The sequence below is a fragment of the Canis lupus genome, chromosome 10, assembly GCF_048164855.1.
Source record: "Canis lupus baileyi chromosome 10, mCanLup2.hap1, whole genome shotgun sequence".
NCBI classification, from domain to species: domain Eukaryota; kingdom Metazoa; phylum Chordata; class Mammalia; order Carnivora; family Canidae; genus Canis; species Canis lupus.
In genome coordinates this window covers 29,835,042-29,852,638 of record NC_132847.1, presented here as the reverse complement: position 1 = coordinate 29,852,638, position 17,597 = coordinate 29,835,042, and the positions used below count along the sequence as shown (strand labels likewise).

The following is a 17,597-nucleotide window of genomic DNA, read 5'->3' as shown; positions in this document are numbered from 1 at the left end:
TTACATACAGTCTCCAATCCCATCCTCTCTCAGGAGTTTTTTGTTTTTACAGATTTTATCTATTCATGAGAGACAGAGAGAGAGAGAGAGACAGAGACAGAGACAGAGACAGAGACACAGGCAGAGGGAGAAGCAGGCTCCATGCAGGGACTCAATCCTGGGTCTCCAGGATCAGGTCCTGGGCTGAAGGTGGGGCTAAACCGCCGAGCCACCTGGGCTGCTCCAGTCTCAAGATTTTCTTTAGCTGTGTATTTCTACTTGAGATTCTGGTATTCTGACCAGAGCACAACTTTACTCAGATTCAGAGAAAAAAAGTTAGGCAGAAATGTTGAAACTGAGAACGAATGCTAAATTACTCAAGTCTCACAGCCCCTTGAATCCATGTAGTCTTACTCATTCCTCCTTCTAGTCAAATGTATGGAAATTTCCCCACTATTCTTTATGTCTTTGAAGACTTTCCTGCAGTCAAATTGGTGGTAATTTTCCACTGGGCTGAAAGGAAGCTTCAGATGTGACCTATGGTCTCAATGTCACCATAATTTATCCATCCCTAATATGCCCATTCTTTGGAACGCCAACTTTTATTGCTATAATAATTCTCACATTATTTATAAATAATATAGTGCCATAAATACCGACCTTCAGGGCCAGCATAAGATCTTTTTAATCAGGCTTTTGCCTGGTTGAGGTAATACTCCAACTCTTCATAACATTTTATTGCAGATAGCTATGTTAAATTTCCTTAAAATATCTGGAACATTTAGGGACATAGGTATTGTGCAGCCATAGAGTGACATTGTATGGCTTAGAAACAAGCACAGTGGAACCTCATTGTGACCCCAATGTTATATGACAAGGAAAACACCTGTCAGAGAGATTTTATACTAAGGAAAGAGAGTAGGGTCCTATATCAACAGGAGGTTTTATTTCCAGGAAGGCACTGATTTGACTCTCCACAGGAGCAAAACCCATGCCACTTTTAAAGAGGTACTACTTTACCTTATTTCCCCCTGTGAAACAGACAAAGTTATTTCCCCATTTACAAAAGAAAACAAGCAAACAAATGAACTTAGGATTTAAAAATATGGGTAATTCTGATACTAGGACAAAACTAAAAAATGAAATAATGATGGTTGCAGGGACACTCTCTGTTCATGAGGCTCTGGAAGAGAATTGTGCTCAGTTGGAGCAACATCAGGAAACAGAACTATACACAGATGGTTGAGATGAAGACGTTTTAATGAAGGTACTATTCACATTAAGAGTGAGCAGGTTAAGCCAACCAGTGAAGGCGGTTGAGACATCCCAAGGTCAGCAAGAGTGGAAAGTTATTACTGCTCCTACATATGAAGGGGCAAAATAAGGAAACTGTTTTTGAAGTCTAGTGAGACTAGGCCTATTTCAGAGGGGCCCATATCTAGAGTAATGAAAGGGTATAGACACCACAAGAACAATAGCATGGAATAAGAAGCAGCAAGAAAGAAATGTCCCAGTGTCTCAGTTCTTCGAATCTAAAATCTCCTGCTAGCACCTTTCAGTGGCTAAACCCAATGAGAAAAGAATTCAAGGGGGCCTGGATGATGTGTTCCATAGGTTCAGTCTACCCAGGCCGGGGTAGAACATGAATGAGGGGCAAGTGGGAAGGCGAAAAAGAGAAAGAGCCAGTGTACTGAGACAGCCTGTTGTACACCAAATGTTCTTTCTCCTGTCTTCATTAGGGTTCTGTTTTGGTTTTAGGCAACACCAAGGCCTAACCAGAAAAATACAGTGGAAATATGAGACCCCATGCTTGTCAAGGGACTGAATATTTGCCATACCTCCAAGTGCATATAGTCTTAACTCATCTAGCTTTGCTTAAAATAAAATAGAAATTTTTCTTTTTCTAAGTCACCTATTCATGTTCTTTCCTCATCCCAGTATTCTGTTTCTCTCCTCCTATACTTGATTATCCAAATTTATATTCTGCCTCTTTATATACACCAACATAAGATGACATTATAAGAGTGTTATCTTTATCAGATTTATTTATAACAGGCACCAACATTTGAAACTAATGGCAAGAGATATCAAAAGAACAATCTAGTTTCACAGTGAATGGCAGACTACCATATTTTGGGGAATAGCATGGTGTGGTTAGGCTATGTAGGTCTGTCATAGTAATACCACAAAGGCCTTCTCTTTAAACATTCTGTCTCTGTCAAACATGACATGTTCATGAGAGGGAAGATGAAAGCAAGAATTTGAGTCAATGAGCAATTTGGAGAACAAGAAGATGACTTTGAAGTGGAGAGGCTACTGATGGCAGATGGGAAACTTCCAAGTAAGAGGAAAATGGAATGAACAGAGGAGGACCCATAGTTCTAGAGCACTTGCCTGCTCCCAGGTATCAAGGAACTTCTCAGAAAGCTAGTTGTGGTGCCCTGAAAGGAAAAGATACTTTTCACCTTGAGGATGGTACAGGAAGGAAACCCACTCTTTATGGGGTTTACAATAGTTTAGGCCTCAGGTAATACCTGGCTTTCATCTTTCAAAGCTGTGAATTGAAACCTTGTATAAGTCATTTTACTCTTCTGCATCCAAAAAAAAAAAAAAAAAAAAAAGGAAAATACCTAGCGTTTAAAGGTTGTGAGAAGTAAATATGATAGCATGCATAAATCATTAGACATATAGTAGGTATCTAAAGGATATTACATTTTGCTCTTCTTTTTAAAGTTTAAAACAATCCTTCTTTCTCTACCACATAAATCTGATATACTCAAATAGAGACCAACCATGTTTTCTCTTTAGTCAGAGAAGAAATTAATTTAGAGTCTCCATTCCTCATGTTTATGTTTGCCATTTCAAGGTTCCCTTTTGCTGTTAACCCAACACATGTCATAAAAATAGTTAAAAGAGAAAACATATGATCACTTAAAAAGAAAAAAAGAATAAAGCTCACAATATATACCAGTGAAAGGAAACCTGCTAATGGACTTAGTTTCTTAGTACAGACAGAAAAGAAGGATCTAGAAAAAAGGGAGGTGGCAAAGAGAAGCAGAGATTTTTACAAATCTTGTAAGCATGTCATTTTATAAGTCAAAGTGAGGACAAGAATAAGCGCTATTATGGCAATTTTCAGTCTGTTTGCTATTTTGATTGCTGTGAATATGCTGGGGAATGGCATCCACTTTCTGAAATGGCATGTATTTATGTACTGATAAATAAAGCAGCAGGCAAATCTGGGAGCCTCAAAACCAACAGGGTATTTCTCTCCAGAGTGAGGTCTGTGAAACAGTTATAGCAGATTTGAGGCCTTGTGCTAGCATCTTCCTAATGAGGGCAGGGTGTAACTATTATCAGGTTACATCAACTCTGTTTCCGTTTCTATGGCTGCTGTAACAAAGTGCCAAAACTAAATACTTGCTAGTAATTACCACTCAGTGGCTTAAAACAATACATATTTATTATCTCACATTCTGGAGGTCAGAAGTCCAAAATGGGTTAATAGGACTTTGTTTATCCTGGAGACTCTAGGGGAGACTCTATTTTCTTGCTTTTTCCAGCTTCTCAAGGCTGCCTCCATTCCTCAGCTCATGGCCCCCTCTGCTTCTGTCATCTGTGAATTTTTCTTACTCTGATCCCCTGCCTCCCTCTTATAAAGACCTCTGTGATTACATTAAGCCCACTGGATAATCCTAGGTAATCTCTCCATCTCAATACCCTTAATTTAGTTATCAGTGTAAAGTCCCTTTTGCCATGTAAGGCAATTTATTAACATGTTTTGGGCATTAAGATAATACACATCTTTGGGGGGTCATTATTCAGCCTCCCACAAGCTGTTTTTCCAAAGGCTCATTTATCAACAAATGCTACTGGTATGATGGAGCAGTGAGAAGTGTGGCACTGTGGTCAGACTTCCTTGGCAAAAATCCTGCCTCCCCCATCAACAACTGGATGCCCTTGAATAAATTATCCAGTCTTTCTGAGGATAATTATAGTAATTACTTCTTAGATTGCTATAAGTATTAAAAGAAAAGAGGGGAAAAAAGGAAAAGAGGGCTTGCACAATGCCTGGGTCTTAATGCCCAGTTAGTGCCCTTAATATTATTGTTGCTGTTATTATTATTATTATTAAACAATGAAGAAACAAAAATATGTATGCTAGTGGAGCTGAGATCAGGGAGAAATTGTTTACTTATTTGTTTCTTTATTGCAGACCTACCTTTGGGACCCACTGAAAGTTTGTCAGGACTTAGAAGTTCAGATGCTAATTTTGCAAGCCACAAAATAATCCTGTTTTCATGAAACTTCTATTGAAGAATTTATTCATCTACCCATTCAATATCTCTTTACCAAGGCAACAAATATTCCAAGCCTTTGATGTAACTTTGTTTTCATATAAAAGCCATTCATTCATTAATAACTTTATTGATTCTGAAGAGTTTTCGGAGAAAAACAAACCAACAAAACAACCCTTATATTTACCTCCACACAGAAGTATGGATATCCATATATTTATCCACTCAGCACAAAGTACTTCTTCTGCTCCAGTTCTGGCAATAGACAAATTCAATGATGGAGGAAGCATGGAGAGTCATAAGAGTCCATAATTTTGCCAAAGAAACACATATACACACATGCACAATGGACTGCAAGACTTGACAATAGATTTCTTTTCAAAGAGTCTCTGCCCTTCTATTAACCATAGGCTGTGCATGGAACTCTAGGACTCTGAGGTGAAACCAAAAGCATTCCACCTTTCTTTTGTGACCCTTCAGATGCCTGAAGTGGACTGCAGGGAGCCTTCTTACTTGTCCAGAGCACTTCCTAGCAAAGCCTCCAGAGTTTCTACTGAAATGTGGAGATTGCACTTTTCCTCTGGTTGAGGATCTTTGGTGCTGGAACAATTCTGAGGGCATAGGTGTGACAGCATGCAAAACCGTGTGAGGCAGTTGGAGATCATTAATAACCCTGTGACAGCTCTATCAAAAGAGCAGGTAATCAGATCACTTTTACCTGGGTCCCTTGAAACTCCACTTACTTGGCTCTTCACTCTGTCATCAAGGTTGACAAAACCATAGCTGTGGGCTCTGAGGAAGTTACTGCCCCTCTCCTGCTGGATTCCTTTGCTCTAGACGCCCAAACCAGCAGATGAGCTTGCTTAAGATCAGTTTTGTGGAAAATTAGGGCTGGAAGGGACTTAGCAATCAACACAATCCACAATCCTTGTCTACAGATGAAATTTACAGAAAGGAAACAGTCCATGATAGACCAAAGTGACACAGCCAGTATATGATAAGAATCCTACTCAGATTTATGAGTTTGCTGATTTTCAATTCAGTCTCTTTCTCTTACCTATGGCACGCATCAACAGAGAACTGGAAGTACTAGAGTGATTTCAATACAATGATTTTTTAATGGTCTGCCATTTTTGATTATTCACATCAATATTTTCATGGATGAAGATAATAGAAAGTCAAATAAGCACCTTTGAAGGGTAAGGAAATACTCCTTAGAAATAACAAAATGACTTCCCTTATCTCTCACATGTAGATTTCTGAATGCCTTCTGGACTGAGAGAATCTCCTGATGGTAACTGGCTTAGAGCAGTGGTTCTTGGGCTGTAGTTTCCAAACCAGCAGCAGCAGTAACCACCTGGGAACTTGTTAGAAGTGTCAATTCTTAGGCCCATCCAGATCTTTCAAATCAGAAACTGTTATGTGGCCCACAATCTATGTTTCAACCAGCACCTCTGTGATTATGCTGCAGGCCAAAGCTTGAGAACCACTAGCCTAGAGAAATCAGTATAGACCTATATTTTGCCTTGGATATAGACATTATTTAGTTGCAATGTAACAAAGTGGAGAAAATGTTTATTCCTCTAAAGTGTGTAAGGCTTGTAAAATAGCTTTCTCAAGGAAAAATTTATTCACAGGCAAAGTCTGATGTATATGTGTGAAATGTATGTGTATTAAACGCAGTGTTTAGCAAAAGCCTGACTAGATTTCTTTCCTATGACAAGACAGGTTTGCTGAGCTAACAGTGTTGGCAAGTACACTGTGTGGTTTGGAACTTAAGGGAAAAAATTGGTTTATTAATTTTGAAGCTAATTAAGGTACAAAAATATAGTATCCCAAAGTGTATAAGACACAGGAATAAAGCAGTCCATAAACACCAGATTGGGGACAAAAGCTGTAAGAATACCAGATATCACATTTTCACACCACCCCCTCTCACTATCAAATCCCCAGCAGGGTACTACAGAAAAATTGCCTGTCAACAGACTGAAATGAATAGTATGTGATCCCTGGTATAATTCCCTTGGAATTCAATTTACACTAAATGCAGAAAGAGCCAAGGAAGGGGGTGGAATGGGAACAAAGAATCATCATGCACATTAGAAAAATTAAATTCTGTGGCTTCCAAGAAGGAATCATTCATGGTCCAGTCTTTCATGGCAGAAGTGCCTCTGGTGACAATTCCTAATGTGCAATTCTAGCAACTTCTCAGAAATGGAGATACCAAGCTGCTGTTCCATTCCCACTGAAGGCTCAGGCTTAGATTAAGGACAAATCACCAGGCTTTCTCTGCCACAACCAATACTGTCTGTTTCACCATTTACCTCCAAAGTGATCCTTGTGAAGTGATATGAAAGCCTCACTGCAAATTAAAATATGTTTATTTCTCTAACTGTTGGTGTTCTGTCCAACAGCCATGTCCCTTCATTTCTTGCTAAGAAAATCTGATTTTTCTCATATTATAAGAAAAAATTGAAAGACTTTTAATGGACCAAAAGACTATAAAATGTCTTCAAATTAAATATATATATTGTTTGAAGCTCACTCTCCCGAGTCATCTGATTTTATGTTATTTGTGACTTTCATTGTCTTTGAGCTATTTTACAAGCCTATAGAGAGAGAAGTTAACTTGTAGAAAACTCATGGTAAGACAAATATTTCTTTTCTATAGAAAATAAGTTCTGTTCCATGGAGGTTCAATTGACTTTTCTCCCCTACAATGGAAGAAGCTAGTTTTGCATCAATTAAATAAATTTACTTCAGCAATCATGATGGTCTTATATATTTGTTTGGTCTTTGGAATCTCTTTAGAACTAGTTGTAATTTCTCTCATTTCCTTCTTAATTCATCTGTTAAATGAAATCTTTGACACCTATCCATTTTATATTTTTGTAAGAATCATGAGTAAAGGTTTAAAAAACAACTATCTTGTAACAATATATTATGCAACAGTATACCCAAGGAATATGGCCCCTTTCTATTTATGGAAAATGAATGATGAGAAATCTAATCTCACCATGATAACAAGAACCTTATTCCCTCCTTGCCTCTGATTGGTTTGGAAGTAATTTTTCTAGTCAATGAGAAATAAAGGAGAAGGTTCTGAGAGAATTTGACATATCTGATAAGTAAACAAAAGGGAGTAAGGGACCACAAGTGGGAATAGGAAGTACCCTTTCTCTCTTGCCTTGAGATGTTGTCTTGTGAGTACAGGATGTTTGGAAATGAAAGCTGTCATCTCGCAATAATAGCAAAAGAAAACCAAAGAGAATTTCAGAGTGCCATATCTGAGAACTGACATTTATTGAACCTCTCAATCAATCAATCAATCAATCAACTCAGGAATTATTTCCTCCAGAGTTATTACATAAACTAATAATTCCTCAGTGTTTGAGCCATTTCAGTTAGTTATTTAGTTGCATGTATCTATAGGCATCCTAATAAATACATTCACAGATCCAGAAAGAAAAAGTACCCAGGATATCTGACACAGAGTGAGAGGTTGTATAATAAGTCATGTATTCAGTGGTGGCAGGCCTAGGCAGACAAAGGTCGTTGTGGTGAACGGACAAGGGAGAGTATTGAGAAACAATCTAGTAAGGTGGGATGTGATAGGATTAATGGTAGAAGAATTATCTGGAGTAGCAATTAACAAAGAAATGTTTATTTGTCCATTGTTGTAACTAAACTTCTAGTCCTTCTAGTATCAATTCCCTACCTCAAATCATATTACAGCAAAGCTAGACTAAAATCTAGATCTCCTATTTCCTGTTAGACATTTTCCTCAACTATAAAAAAGTAATTACATATTCCACTTTGGCAGTGATCCATGCCTAATCATCATCTTTATCATTACTATTTATTGAAAGTTTACTACATTAGTAAATTTGATCAAAATAGTAAGTACATTATATTATTTAATTTATGTGACAACACCATGATTGAATGTGGTAGATTGTTGCAGTCCCAATGGATTTTTTAATCCCCGTATCCATGGCCTTGGATAGTCAATTCTCATACTAAGTTTGAGCTTGGCCAATGGAACATCATGACTTGCATTAGCCAGTGAGATTATAACATAACACAAAAAGAGGCTTGTAAAACGCTTCAGCATTGGAGCTTGCCCTATCTTTATACACTTGGGAATCTTGAGATTGTCACTATATGAATAAGCCCAAACTAGCCTACTAGCTACATTAGTACATTCAGCCTCATTACCTTGACTGACTGCCAGAACAAATTACCAGACAAGTGGCTATTGCAGACCAACTAGCCCTTGGCCCACCCTATAGCTAAATATAGCAATATGCATGAGTTCAGGTGAGGCCAGCAAGAAAACTGTTTAACTGAGCACAATCAAAATTGTCAACTCTCAAAAATAAATCACTTTTAAGCCATTAAATAATGGGCAAAAAACCTAACTGATACACTAGAGTATATAATATCAATGTCTCAATTTTACAGACAAGGAAAACCAAGACTCAAAAATCACCCAGGACCACATAGCTAGCAAGGGCTACATCTAGGATTTAAATCCAAGTCTATCTGAATTAAAAGCCCATGTCTTTGACAGCCAACTCCAAATAATATATTATGATTAAGCCAATAAATGCAAGGGACCTGCAATGTACCCCTAAAAGCTTCCTACATTGTAATCTCTCAATCTTGAATCTATCTCTTTAATCTACCAGTAAATGTGTATATCACTAGTCTATACCACTTCTTAAAGAAAAAACTCTGTGAATTAATGATCCACTGTGAAATGCTGCATTTCCATTGTTTTTCCTTTTTGTCCTGAATTCATATTTTTCAGACTTGTAGAGTTGGCCAATTTCTAGCAAACTAGGATTCTGTGAAAAATTCCATATTCTCTGTGACCTTGTGATTTCCATATACCTGGACATTTGCCTAGAATGTTTCCCCCACCTGGAATATCACTTTCATATCCCCCACTGCCCACTATTCTCACATAAAAAGACTTATTCTGATTCACTTCCAATCCCAAACTTCCCAAGCAGAGTGATTTCCTTTCCTCTGTGTTTTATGGTATTTTTATATACCTCTATCATTATGCTTACAACACTCTCATAATTGTCTCCTCCACTAGACACATTGCTTATTGAATCCTCAACATCTAGTATAGTATCTGGTATATAGCAGGTGCTAAATAAATTTTGCTAAATGAATGAATGAAATAATCAATCCATTATTCAAAAATAAAAATGTTCTCAACCCACTTCTTTAGTTTTATCTCAGAGAATGTCTTATCTCCCAACCTCAATTCAACCAAACTGAATTACTTCTCCATTCAGACTTTCCCACCTGTGGAAGAGATCAGCTAGTTATTTATTCATCAAATTCATTTTCTTTTTGCTATTCTCACTGGACTTACATTTCCCAGTATACCTTGTAGTTAAGTGTGGGCACATGACTAAGTTATACTTATTGGAATATAAGTAGAATCAATGTACCACTTTTAGAGACAGCCCACAAAAATTTTCCAAGTGTTTCCTTCTATTCTCTTTTCTTTTATCAGCTGAATGTAGATGAGTGCAGTGATCTTAGAGATGTGAGAGTAGATAAAAGCCAAAAGATGGAAAGAACTTTGTTGTTAAATCACCACTTATAGATAGTCACCTACTAAACAGGAATGTCCATTTTGGAAGCCAAAATTAAATCCCTATTCTGTGAAACCACTGAGATTGAGGATTTATCAATCATACCAGTAAATTTTGCCTTAACTAATTTACTGATGTAACTTTTCCCTATAGTCCCTCTATATCCTATGCTCTTGTTTTTAATACATCCACATTTGATCATACTTGTCTTTTGAGATAAAACTTTATCTATAATTTCCCTTCCTTTTCCTTCCAATTGACATTGTTCATCCTCTGAAATACTATTGCTTTATCTGCATACCTCTTAGACATATGCAGTGTTCTGTTTGCACTATTGATATTTGTTTTTCTAATTTTAAACACACTAAAATGCATATACTCCATGACATGAACTTTGTCTAATTTATCTCCATTCCCCCCATAGCACTCCACATAGAGCCTTACAGATAAAGCAGACAGATAAGATGTTTTATCAAATAAGGATTTGTGCTATGTTCATCATGTTTTCTTCTTCAAGTATATCTAGCTTTATCGTTCTAGGCAAAAACATTGACTTGTTTTTGTTTTAATTTTGGTCTTCCTTCTTTTTCTTACCTTTTCTTCTTCTTAATTATTTTCCCTTGACATTCCCTAAAGTGTTTTCAGTGCCATTTGATCTCTCTTGAGGGCCGATGAGCAGAATAACCCCACATCCAATATTCTCAATGTGGCTCATCAGTTTATTGGGCAACACTAACCACTGGGGGTTTGATGGCTCTTTATGGGAGATAGCACAGTGATTGCATCTTTTTTTCTCCAAACCCAAAATGTCTGTCATTTTGGAAAAAGTTAAATCATCTATTTTTGGTTGATGAAGTATGCATTAAGAGTTTTATAGAATAGAACCACTTCTAAGGGTTGGCTTCATCAACTTCATTTGGGCCACAGAGCCCTAATGGGAGTCATTTGAGGTTGGAAAAGCTAAAGGTAATAGGTTGGGGACTTCCTGAATTACACTGTAGACTGTAACATTTAGAAACAGAACTCAAAGCATTAAATTCTCTAGGAGGAGGAAGATTTAAATTCCTTTAGAGCATTTCATTTTCCCTTTTTGTCATTCTAATCCCTTAAATGGGAATGAATTTATGATAGTCTGTACCCAGTGGAAACCAGGTTTTAGTTTTCAATAATCTATACATCTAAGCCTTGCAAAGGCTTTCTGATTTTAGGTCATGAGCAGGAATAATGAACTCTTTTTTCCCTAAACAATATATAAGACCTATAAAAAAAAACCCTCCAATTTTGATGTGAAAATAGAGGTTTATTTTTCATTTATGTGCTCTCCTCTCTTCCAAGTTTCCAGCCAGGCTCTACCGGGGACTGAAACAGAGATGCTATTGAATGGGAAACACAGAAACTAAATGACTGTCAACAGGCCACAGGAAGCAATGGAGTAGTGAAGTCAGATGCAGTAAGAGGTAGGTGGTGAGCAGGCTTGAATGCTAGTAGAGTTCAGTAAGTCTCAAGACAGGCAATTTGAAGTGGAACTGCTTGATAAATGGAAAAGAAATGCAGAATAGTGATTAGGAAATAGTTCCATGATTATGGTAGAAAAGTCCCAAAGTCTTCAGCTGAACCATATGCAACTAAAAAAGGAAAAGAGAAGCTGGAATATTGCTGGAAGAATACATGGTCTATCAAAGTAAAAACAACCTCTGAAGGTGTTTTGTTTTGTTTTGTTTATTTTGTTTTCAAGGAAAACCAAGTTCAAAAATCTTACCCTCTTTTTCTCTTTTTTGCATTGTTTCCCTATGACCCTTGCTTTCTTAACAGCAATCGGTCCAAAGTACTTCTGTGAAGAATACACTATAGTGAAAGCACTGTCATGAGGCTTGATTTTAATTTTATTTAAAAAATAAATAGAGCACCTCTGCTACTTAATCACCGACTCTGTGACCTCTGGCCAATACTCTTACTTCTCTGGACCTCAGCATCCCAAGGGTTATGTTGGTTGGTCACTAGAGTCATTTCTAGTTCTCAAGTTCTTGGATTCTCTGATTCTAGACTTCAAAGTCTTTTTCTACCCTCATTTACATTTTTTAGTGTCTGTTTATCACAGGTACAGCCAAGATGGACTTCTCAGATCCACCAATCCCTAGAATTCACCACCTAATAGAGAAAGCTTGCTTATGAGTCAGGAATCCATTGAGACTGATTGAGTTACTGGCTCTAACTTGGGAAAAGTTGGTATAAATTTTTTAGGTTGTTTCTCTGCCCTTGGGGAGCTGAACCTTCAAAGAATCTCAGGGTTGCCTAGGCACTGGAAATTTAAAAAGGTTAATACTTTTAGGTGAGACTCAGAGCTGATGAATTATTTATTATTTTCAATAGGTATAGCTCAAAATCAGCAAGATATGGTGTTTTACTTGTAAGAAAATAATATTTTTGGTTAGAGTGGCACAGGAGAGGTTGGTTTCACTGGGTGGAATTATCCTAGTCCACTGACCATGGTCCACAGTGAGAGGTGAAACTCTGTAGGCTCAAAAATGTGAGTTGGCAATGTGTCTAAGTCTCTACAGGGATATTAACCAGATTCCCAAAAATCACTACATAAACTTGGATATCAATAATACCAATTTATAGGTGCATATATTCTGGTCATGCAAGAGCATGACTGTGAGTTATTTTCAAGATAAACATTAATAAATAATAGGACTATCATACATTACAATGGCAGAAATCACTCAGAGGCATAGTACACAGCTGACTTATGGGAAATACAGACTTGGAGAGTGAACCTACACCTGCTACTGAGATCATTCTGATTTTAATATAGGACCTGTATGGATGAAATGAAACTCTCATATGCTGTTAGTAGAAACATAAAATATACCCATTTTGGAAACAGTTTGTCAATTTCTTAAAAAGTTAAACATATATTTACCATGTGATCCAGTCATTCCAATCCCTAAGTATTTACTCAAGATTTATATACTAATGTTTATAGCAACTTCATTTGCAATAGCCAAAACTGGAAGCAATCCAACTTTATCAAGTGTTTGGATAAGAAACTGTGGTATATCCATATGATGAAATACTCAGAAATAAAAAGGAATGAACTGTTAATACACACTACAACATAGATGAATTGCTAAATAATTATGCCGAGTGAAAGGAGCTGAAAAAAAAGGAACACCTATTGCATAATTCAATCCATACAAAATTCTATAAAATGCAAACTAATCTAAAAATGACAAAGAGTAGATCATTTGGTTGCCTGGAGACTTGGGAGATGGGAGCTGTGGGGCATGAGGAGGGTAGAAAGGAACAGCAGGAGGGAAGGATTATAAAAAGACACAAAAAAACTTAGGGGAATAGTACATATGTTCATTATCTCAATTGTGTTGGTGGTTTCACTGTTCATATTAAATGTACATAATTTATTATATGTTGATTATACTTTGGTAAAATGGTAAACACACACATAAAATAAAAGTTAAAGAGTAATTCCCCACCCCCCAAAAAAACAGGATCTCATTTAAATGTTGATACTTTTAATCTCCATTTTAGAGATGAGGACACAGATAGAATTGGGGATTTGGTAATGTCTCAGGATATCCTCTATCAAACTTGATGTACATTCACTGAGACCTGCTCCCTTCTTCCTGGGGATTGTTGACTTTGAACACTCCTTTTCCTGCACATTTATGGTTAACCAATCTCCTTTGCTTTGATTCATTCATAGTTTAAATGTGTTAATACTATCAATAAAAATAGTCTCTCTATCCTGGAAATCACTCTACATCTTTGAGATGATTTCCTATATCTTTGTCCTTATTCATCAAGTGCCAATTTTCATCATCTAACATTTAAGGTAAATTCATATTTTCATTTTTTGTGTGTGGCAACTCAATGTGTCCTCCATGGACTGCATGTTTTGATCTCACCTAAATCAGTTGCTTATCTAAGGCAGATTAAGTGATGTCAAGCAAACTTTCACACTTGCAGTTCTCTCAGTGAATAAAAATAACATCCCAACAATAAGCATTATGGTGACCACTTTATTCTTTCTTTCTGTAATAAGATCCTGTTACTGAGCTGAGCTTTGCACTCAATAAGAGAAGATTGGCTCTTAAGAATTGAAGTCATCAATAAGTTTGATCTTATGATCTTGGAAACATTGGGGTGACTTACTTTAATTGGGAAAGAGATGCTACTGACATAAATCCAAACAAACTTACTGAGAGACAAATCATTAAAATAACCCAAATGCTTATATCCACAAACAAAAGAATCTGGGGATAAATAATTCTGCACTAAAGGGTAATAAACATTTAAGAGAAGTTACAAAAAAACATAGATGAAAGAAACAACTTGTCCAAAAAATAGAATTGGCAAGCGAGCTTATTAAAGAAAAAAAAATGGTGAAGAAGTCAACTGCAAAATAGGAACTAAGATTGAAATAAAGATAAAAGTTAAACTGGTCATTTTCTTTTTTGTGTGTCTTTATTAATCTTTCTTGTTTGATATATAAAATCTGTGCTGCAACCGACTTCCAGATTACATTACTGAGAGTAATAAAATGGCATATACCTCTCTGGGCTCATCATATATCACCAAATTCATCAATAAAAGTGACTAGTATAGTAGCAATAATATGGCAGCAGTAAGAAAAAGATATTTATTCAGATGAACAGAAAATGGGACTCTGATACCAATTTTACCACTAGCTTATTGTACTAAAATGTATATATTTCAATAGTATATATGTACACTATATATATGTATATTATATAAGTATTGTTCTTATCCTAACTATATCAGAATCCCTTTCAGATGCTAAAGAGTGACTTTTTCTTCAGACCACTATTAAAAACATATCATCACTATTAATACACATATATTATTACATATCACATATATAATTATGTATAAAATTGAGTCTAAAACTGCCTTAAAGCAGGGTATACCTACTGACTCGGGTTAGGTTTGGAGGAAAGATGTTAAAAAGACAAAACAGCTATCTCGGCTAACTGCTTAGTATAAAGAAGAACTCCATGGACACCCCAATCCTGTGAGACTATTTTACACTTAGGTTGAGACAAAGTCAAAGGAGCTGGATGATTTTGCTTTTTTGAGATTTCAAGGCCACCCATTTCCAGTCTAGGTAGGTGAAGTTAAGTGGATGCCTGTGCTAGCTGAACAGAGTACTCTACTGTGGACAGGGCTGGAAATACAGTGATTTATTCTTCCTCTTCGTTTTCCCCTTTTCTAATTTTCATGAAGACTCTCACCTTCAGTTACCATTAGCTTTGCCACTTCAGCCAGGCAAGAAGCAGCACTATCACTCAGATTAACTCTTTCTGAAATTGTGCCATAGTCCTGGAGACACATGTTGGCCAGAGAAATCTGTGAAGTCCCCTCAGCAAAATAAATACAAACCATCTGAGAATAAGGCATTTGCACATGGGAAACATGCATGTGTGCTCTTCCCTCTCTTGGGGACTCACCTTTTCCTGATCGTTCCCCTAAATTCTGAGAATACCTCAGAGAAGCTACCTGTGTACCTATCATAGCCCTGAATAAATGTAGACTAAAGTAATCTGTTTAGCTCTGGTCTCAACCTGTAATAATTTGAGGAAGCACTCTTTGCGAAATTCTCCTAGTAATAGATAGTAACTATAGTCCCTGAGGATCTTGGAGAATCTGAGTGGAAACTGGAAGCATCAAGTTCACTACTGATATCCCTGGAAACACCATGGGGAAGCATTGAACTTGCACTTGGAGTGTCCCAGCTTACAGAAGATGCTGACTGGGTGTGTGTAGGCTATGGGCCTGCCACAAGGCAGCAGGAGCCTCCCCCAGGATCTATTTGTGAGCTGTTCTGTTAACTTGCACTCATTGCTGTGCAGCTTCTCGAGGATTCTCAGCACTGCCTAGAACCAAATGGTATTTAAAGTACTCTTGGGATCTTTGGTTGGGCAATGAACCTTATCTTTGATTGCAAAGGATGGATCTTCATCAGCACTGCTGAGCCAATTCTCCTTTCCTGTCTGAGGAGGCAGAGATGAACCTATGGGGTTCAGATTCCACATGTGAGGATGCTACTTCCCCAAAAAGGGCAGATGTGTTGTCATTTTATTGTCATCACAAGAACTGGAGAAAAAGAACATCTTTTTTTTCCCTTCCAGAAGTGTTTGTTGTAGCAACATATTTGGAACTTGTCCATGAATCTGCTGACTTCTTCCATCAGAGAGGAAATTCCTGCCCCCTCCAGACTCATCTTCTATCATTTTCACCTAGCCATTCTCATCTAACTACAGCCATGCTGTTAATATCTCCTGTAGATCTCATGCTTTGTTATTCTATATAGCATTTGTCACAGCTTCATAGTATATATATTTTTTTCATGGTATGTATCCTCTAGTTAGAGTGTAAGTTTCATAAGAGCAGGGATTTTATCTGTTTTATTTCTGCTCTATTTCAAGCATCTAGAACAATACCTGGTATATAGTCAGCATCCAAGAAATATTTGTTGAAAGAAACAATGAGTGAATCTCAATTTGAGTTTCCAGTGTGGTGCATTGATCAAAATCAGCAGTTCCTTCAGAATCACTTGGAGGATCTTAGATTCCTGGACTCTGCCCAGATCTACTATTGGAGGAAATCTGCTTCCAGGATTCTACCCCAGATTTTGATTTAGTAAAATCAAAATATCAGAGGGAAAATGTTCAGGAATCTGTATTTTTAGTAAGCCTTCTAGTGTTTCTTATGTGTAGTCAGGCCTAAGAAACTGTGTTCTAGGCCACAGTTTCAGGAATATGAGAGGAAATGTAAAGTCAGCATGTGGATGTTGAGGTCAGCTTGGATTTGATGCCCAGCTTTGCCATTTACTTGCCATGTAGATTGCTAAATCTTTCTGAGCCTCAGCTTCCTTATGCTTAAAATGAGAAAATACCAATATCATAAAATATTGTAAATTCCAGATTTGGGGGCCATGTAAGAGTCAGAAAAAGAGCTTAGCTTTACCATGGGGACAGTCCATGGAGGTTGTAGGTGTAGGGTTAGGACTATAGAACATTAGCACCAGCACTACTATAAAATCCTAGAGTATCAGCCCAGGGGTGGAGCACAGATTATCAGAACCCCTCTGTTTATAAAATCCATACCATGGAGGACAGAAGACTTACAGATAGATGGAGTTAGGCCTGAATCAGGCAGGGGCTTAACAGTTGAACCATCTGGATGGCTCTTCTTCATCAACTACTCAGGCTATGGAATAAGATCCTCCGGCATACTTGCCCAAGGCTGTGTTATTTGAGCTGGAACATAGTGCAGGAAAAGAACATTGTTTCAAACTTAATTCACAATCTCAACATATCTTTCTTCTGAGTTGGAAAGCCTCAGGAAGCATTTCATTTTTTATTACTATTTGATAGAAAGTCTCTATGAAATCTGTTCAGCAGATTATTGGAGGTGTGATCACCCCTGTTTAGCCAGTAATGGCAACAGTATTAAGTGCAACTAATGCATTTGGTATTAGTGAATATAACACCAATGTAATTCCATAGCAATCCTCACATTATTTTCTATTAAAATTCCATTGGATTTCCATATATCGAGCCTTACTTAGTACAGTCTCACAGGTACAGATATTATAGATATATTTATTTCTATGAATACATGGGGTAAAAAAGAGTCTGGCTTGCTTCCTGCTAGTGTG

General features: G+C 37.1%; 1 long non-coding RNA gene across 4 annotated transcripts in view; it reads right to left on the bottom strand.

The window, feature by feature from the left end:
- The window catches only part of LOC140641441 (uncharacterized), a 43,513-nt gene that overhangs the window by 9,646 nt on the left and 16,270 nt on the right, over positions 1 to 17,597 (bottom strand). For 2 of the 4 annotated variants that reach the window (XR_012037948.1, XR_012037947.1), the window contains exon 2: positions 17,065 to 17,196. This is a non-coding gene — a long non-coding RNA (uncharacterized lncRNA). Of the gene's footprint in view, positions 1 to 11,174; positions 11,425 to 17,064; positions 17,197 to 17,597 lie in introns of those variants that run through there. The other 2 variants (XR_012037951.1, XR_012037950.1) reach the window with 2 other exon arrangements.